We start from the raw sequence: 7,060 nt of genomic DNA, 5'->3' as shown, positions 1-7,060 counted from the left end.
CTTCACCTGTGCTGACAAAAAGGTACAGTGCTGAACCCGTATCGTATCCACTAATTTATCCAATCATTTTTCTTTATGTAGAGTTTGAGTGAAAACAACTGTCAGGCCTAAGGCATATGCAAATTAATGGCATGCGCTCTGAAAGTCACCTGGCTGTTAATATGAAAGGTATTCAGGCAAAAAATTTACAAACATGAATGCCTGAAGACAAGGTTCTTCATTCATATTCGGGTCAGAGATCTGATTTTCAGTCTCAATGCCTGCTTTTCCTCTTGAAGGTAATGCAGTCTATTAGGACCCACCTCTCAAACTCCTCAGGTCCTTTGCGTTTGGGCATCCAGTATATATGGGTTTAGGTACCTACTTTTAGCTTATGTTGCTACTGCCGTTTCTTCTTTTTTCCCCTTACCGTTGCTGATTTTGGTAAGCATTCTGTTTCTCAGCACTGAACTAAAAGTAAATACAACATTATGCTGATTTATTTTTTTTTTTCTAGCCACAAAAAGGCTACATACCTGTGTCTTGAGTGTACATACAACAAATGAATCATTCTGTATGTTGTGCTTGTGTCATGCCACCATTATTTCAGTTATTTGGCAGAATGATTCTCTCACACAACAAATCCATTGTTTTTCTTCTAAATATATATGAATAAATACATATATAGCAAACTTGCAAGCAGGGCTAGTTATTTGTATTTTTTAAGCTTAAAGTATACCGTCCGGTGCTGACAAGTACCTAGCACCTCTTCTGGATTTCTTGCACAACTTCGTTTAGCTTTTGTAAATTTTAAAAACAAATATAGAGAGACTTATGTGTTTGAAATATAAATGATATATATGGATTAGCATGTAACTGTATATTATTAAACATGCAATGAACTGACTGGTAAGTGAAGTCTAATCTTATGGCTAGCAATGTAATTTATTCAGACTGTATTTTTGTACAGAGCAGTGCACACTAACCTATTGCCTCTGTGTCCTCTATAATGCCTAAAACTGTGCCTAGAAATTTCATTTCTGTCTTTAAAGGAAAAAAAAAAAAGACAACTAAATGCTTCATGTTGTTGATGGTATTGGTTTTTCTGATGTTGTTCTTATTTATTTTTGAGAAGTGTGTGGTATGTTTATTAAATGAATCCATCAAAATACGGTTCGTTTTAAATGGTCATTGTTAGCAGGGAAAGACACGTGGTTTTTTATTAAAACTTTTAAGTTTGCAGTTTTAATACCATTCCTGCATTTCACGATTTTTGTAGCTTACATAAAGTTTTATGTGAAAAAGTAACTGAAATAAAAAAATTGTTACACTAACCAAATGTGCCTGTTTTGCTCTGAGTAGAATATGTATGCAGCTGAAATGGCGTGGTTTTCTGTTGGGCAGGCTCAGAAGGAACAGTCTGCTTAGGCTAGTGAATATGCTTGGTATTTGGTTGCCAGACTAAGGGAGTCTTACCAAAATACACAGGGGGAGAGAGGGAGAGATGCAGGATCTTGCCAGTGTAACCCCTCCATCTCACCTGGCCATAGAACCAGTAGCACTGGGTAGGTGTCTGGGTGTCACAGAGCCCATACTGCCTTTATAAAAATGCAAGTATTGTAACATCAGAAAGCCAAATTGCTTTTAATGTGGTAAATAACAAGGCCATGTGTTGAAATGGGAATCTATACTGAGCACCTTGTTCCAGTGGGGGAATTTATTCATGACATACAGGTTTCTTTTTCACGTTTCCAATAACTAATACTTTATTCCATTGTGATTCTGAAAGCCAGGTTACTTTTCACCCTGAAAAAAACCCCAGATACTGGTTTTGAACCTGAAACGTGGTGGTGCAAAAATGGAAAAGCATGTTTAAAACACTGAAAACGTTACACCGTGGTGTTTCTACTGTCCGGTAACCCGCTGTCATCCTCTGCATCGCTGGGTACCTCTCATGTGAGCGGGCGGCAGCGTGAAGAAGGGGCTGCCAGCAGAAAGCGATAGGAGGGAGAACGGAGGACAGAGCCTTGGCTGCCGTGGGCTACTGCAAGGGGCAAGTGTAGGCACGAGGGTGGGGTGCCCAGGGTGGAAATCGAGTCATGGAAAAGGAATTCAGAGCAGGGAGCGAGTATGATAGGGGTGGAGGATGAGGCGGTGTCTGAAGATTTGTTTTCTTTTGAAATGCGAGCACAATTGAAGGAGGAAGGAAGTTCATAGGGAACTATGAATCCACAGCCACTGGGGAGCGAGGGAGCAAGCGAGAGGTGGTGGAAGGCGTATTTCTTGAAATCTGCATTAAAATTCTGGTTGTAGTGCGTGTGGCTTTAGAGGGCATATTCCTCAAGGGTTTGACCTGAGCTTAATGCCCAAATTTTAGGTCATCTGTGCGCCTACATGTTGGCGCGAGGTCAGAGGGGCCCGTTGGCTTACCAGGGGAAGAAATTAAGCACAGGGTGAGGGTGCCTTGCTCAAACCTTGTCTATCCAAACATGCTGAACGATAGGAGCACTGGCCTGGCACTAGCTGGCATGCCCTCGGTGTGCCAAAGACGTCCCAGCAGACTTGCCAGTCTCACGGTGTGTTTGGTATCCACCGTAAAAGCAGGCCTTGCGCTCTGCTGCTGAACCAGATGAAGCGCGGCTGGATGTACGGCATGTTGTGAGCAAGAGGAAATGTGTGGAAGATGGTGTACGAGCCCAAGTTTGTTCCTCCCAAAATGCAGTTTGAACATGAGCGAGCCACGGAGCACTTAGTGGAAACAAATGGTTTGAGGTCTGCAAGTGTCGCTGAAAACTCCCATGTACAAACTCTGGCGAACATACCCAAAGCAAAACTCTTTGGAAGTTTACAAAATCTTCTTTGAAGTTAGTATTTTGATGTTTTGTCTGTGGATGGGGACTTGTAATGCTTGCTTGTTTCTGTACCTTGAAGGACCTTGACCCAAGTCAACATTTTTGTGTTAAATGTATAGGTGCGGTGGGATTTTGGAGATACAGAAGATTTTTCTGCTGTGTTAGTGACTTCCTGGCACTCTCTTGATGGAAAACAGTGCTCCTGGGCTTTCCCAACAGGCAGTAGCTTCGAAGAGGACTTTAAATCTTCTAGGTATCTGAAAAAGCCATGTGTTTGTCTGGAATCTGACACGACAAGCATTGCAACCTACAGGAAGGCTGAGTTTTGTGATTTTTCTTTTGTCCAGTTAATACTTACACCAAGTTTTGTGGTTTGTGAGGAGAAACACTGGATGTAGGCAGCCAGGTGGAAAACAGTAGTTCAGTGTCTGATTAAGAGCATGGTTTGTACATAGTTCCCCCACAATAAACCGAATGGGTCTGCAATCCAGTAGGCCATTGCCTACTGTTGGAGCAACTGGTTTGATTGGTGTATAGGAACTCATAATTTCTATGAGGAATGTATGAAATTGTTAGTGAGTGAAATACAGGTACTCAACCAAGTTTTGAATTTTAATAACAAAATCACAAAAGGTATATTCAACAATATCTGCTATTGCTTATTTTACTTCTCCTGCCTTCCTCTCGGTCCATTTTCTTTTGCTTTTTCAGGCCCATGATATCATATTATTGAACTATAAGATTTGATACGTAAAGGAGTGAGTATGTTAGGCCTGCCACTGCAAGAGAATATCTAAGTGCACGCAGCTAGACAGGAGGTGTTTGTGGCAGACGGGAGCCAGGAGCGTGTTATCGCTGATGATGGGCTCATCTTGGTGGAAGCAGCGTACCCTCGGACAGATGAACGGTGACTTCTGTGTTTCAGGAACGATATCTGATTTGGGTTCGGTTCCTGACTGCATTGCAGATCCTCTGCCCAGCAGCCTCCTCCCCCTCACCTATGAGCGGGAAATATATTATAATGCGGCACTTTTCTGTCGAAGATGCTGAGGAGTGATATGGCTGAAACATCTGAAGTGTGAGTATGGGGACAGGCAGCAGAACAGTTTTACGTATCTGATTGTGGTTCCTGTAGTGGTACCACATATGTTATGTCACACTGAAGAGGTTGTACAGCAGGGAGAGGAGTTGTCTGTTTACCTTTTGCACTCTGGATGGGATCTAACCCTCTTCTGAAAGGAGACTGCCCTTCCCTGGGGTCGGCTAGGCACGCTTGACATGGATAAGGTTATGGAGTTCAGGGTCAAACAGAGAGCGAGAGCAGGAGTGAGCGGTAAACAGGGAGCCCTTTGTCCCATGTCAAGGTGAGAGACATCTGGGAGAAGTAAGTGACCTTCCCGCCTGCAGAAGAAATGGACCCAGAGCCAAGCTTTAAGGGTGACAAATACTACAAGACTCCCAAAAGGTCTGTAGAGTTACGTTTCAATTCCCTGAGAGGTGCTGGACTCCAAAGCAGCCACATTTGGAGGCTTTTGTCAGCCCTGAACACGTTCCCATGGAATGTAAGGTTCCTGCGATGCTTTTGCCCTTGTAGGTGCTTTTGGTCACTATGTACCTTCTGAGCATCTCTGTCCTGAAGGGAGATGGGGCCCACTGTGCAATGAAACTTAAGCTGGGCAGGACACGGTGGGATTTGGGATGGTCCTCAGTCCTGCCACAGTTGAAGATGAGATGCAGACAGCTGTGTCTCTTGGTGAATATGAAACTAGCTGTAACTGAGATAAATCATAATGCTACAGCGAGGTACGAAAGAATTTCTGCAGTAGCAGACAAGCCTTGGTATATAACAATGATGAATGGATTCATAAATGCCTTCCTAAATAAGAGGAATATTTTCTGAGTGACTCAGAGCTGCTGTGGGCCTAAATACTTACCTTTGTCTCCAGGTTGCTGTTCTAAGAGCTATCACAGGAGGCAGAATCAGAGCCATTATCTTAAATTTTTTTTCATAGAGAGCATGTCACGGGTTTTTTGTAGAGAATCTTATAATATTAGAATTATTTAAAATACTTGAATGTATTTGGGTTGTGAAACATCAACTATTTTAAATTAATTTCTTAGCTGCTATGTCTGGTTTAGGTTTTGGGTTTGGTTTTCTTTTTTTTCCATTTCAACTGCTTATCTATTTTTGTCATCGATAGGAAAAAGAAAACTGAAACATTTGAGCTGCTTGGAAGTTAAGAGAATAGGAAAGCAAGGCTGAACATTATACTTATCTTGGAATAACAGGACTGGGGGGGACTAATTTCAGCTCTATCAGCTGATAGCTCAGTAATGAAAATGTCTGAGAAAAAATGAAATGAACAGCAACTGAGAAATATGGCCCCTCTTTCCTACACACACAAACTTTGTTTCTATCTGCTCCCATTTCTTCCCTTGATGCTACAAGAAGAGAAACATTTATTTCAGGATTTGTCCTGGTTATCATCTTCTGAAGTAAGTATGGCTGCTGTAAAGCTGTATAACAAAGTACTTGTTAAACTAATATCAAGAATTTCTAATGGAAATGTTTAGAATACCTAATTTCCAAGGCCTAATTGGAAGCAACTTAAATTATTACATCAATAAAATTTGCTTGAGGGGAAGCCAAAAGGGATTCATGTAATGAAATAGGAAGTCCTAGCTGGAGAAAATTATTTTCACTGCAGAACATCTGAAAAGCTTTGCAGCTGTTGGATTAAAAGAAAAACTACTGAATTATTCTGAATTTTTTTAACACATGGACATTTTAACATAAAAGGTCATGCAACTTGCAAAAGGAACAGGCAAAGTTATTCTGAGAAGCGCAAGTGTGAACAGATTGCACTCCATTTGTTTGAAAACATCCCTTACCTGACTGAAGTGCAATGCCATTATACTCCCTACCAAACATCTTGTAATTCTAACACACTTATTTTTATGGCTGTTTTTAAAGCTGTAAGAGTGTGACAACATGGTGGTTTAGGCCTCAGGTTTTAAAATGCCAGTTCTCTTGGGAACCGAAGGTGCAAATCCAAACTACACTCGGCTCATGCCTTCATCCTGGCAAAGTACATTTGATGCTATTTGCAGCTTGCAATTCTCGAATCCTGTGGACAAAAGCTAAACCCCCAAGATTTTGACTGTTCTGTGTCTGTTCAAAAGAAGCCTTTGCAGCAGATGTAGGAAGGGGGGCTGGGAAGGAGCCATTTCAATTTTCTTACAAATTCTCCCTCTCTCCCTGCAGTTATACTCAGCCCCATGCATGTCGGTGGGCAATGACTCTCCAAATCAGAGGGGTGTGCAGTCCAGCTGCATTCCTGCTGTCAAAGCAACTGTGGACTAAGGAGTATCTGATTCTTCCCCTGCCTGAGTTGGTGAAAATTTGTGTGCATAAAATGTGAATAAGTAAAGGTGTAACCAGCTGTTCTGGTGGTGGCTGACCAAGTCCCAAGCTCGTTAAAAAAAGTTGAAATTGTCACGAAGTGGGCAGGGCTCTGGTGCATGTGTGTGTCTGTAATAAATGACCTACGCTCACACACTGAAGACGATGAAGCTTTTTGCACAGGCAAAATCTTCTCAGGAAATAAAATGTATTATAATGTTGGCAGGGAAGGATATGTAACTCTCATATCCCAGACTTATTCTGTATACAGAGAAATGGCACGCTATCAAACACACATACATGCTTTCAATGTATAAACTTAAAAAATCAGGATATATATCAATGGAGAGTATAGGGACACCATTCTAGGATGCTGTTCACACTATCACTTTTTACCAGAGCTTAACAGAAGACAAAGTAGGTGGCCATCTTAGTAAGAAATTAAGAATAGGGAGAAAAAAATGAGAACCTCACAAAAAACTAGCAAGCATGAAAGTTTCATTATTCCTGGGCTCCACATCTTTCCCACAAAAACTGGCAATTGGAGAAGAATGTTTTCTCAAATTTGTATTTTAATAAGGAAGTTTTCTTGCTCCTCAGGTGAAGTTTAAAGCTAACACTGCTTTGCAAACTTTATTTTCTGAGGGATCTGAATAGATAACAGGTTAATTATTTGCTTACAGTAAAGCTCTTCACACCTCTGATTCAATTTTGCAGGTCTCCTGCAGCTGAAGCTCCTGAGAACAGTTACACTAGTTCTTTTAAAGATCCCATTTTTAGTATTGCAGCAAAAATTTACCAAAAAGTCAGATCAGCAGCCTCTGCC

Source organism: Haliaeetus leucocephalus, unplaced genomic scaffold (genome assembly GCF_000737465.1).
Source record: "Haliaeetus leucocephalus isolate CR32 unplaced genomic scaffold, Haliaeetus_leucocephalus-4.0 Scaffold317, whole genome shotgun sequence".
Lineage (NCBI taxonomy): Eukaryota > Metazoa > Chordata > Aves > Accipitriformes > Accipitridae > Haliaeetus > Haliaeetus leucocephalus.
Note: the sequence above shows the minus strand (reverse complement) of the source record.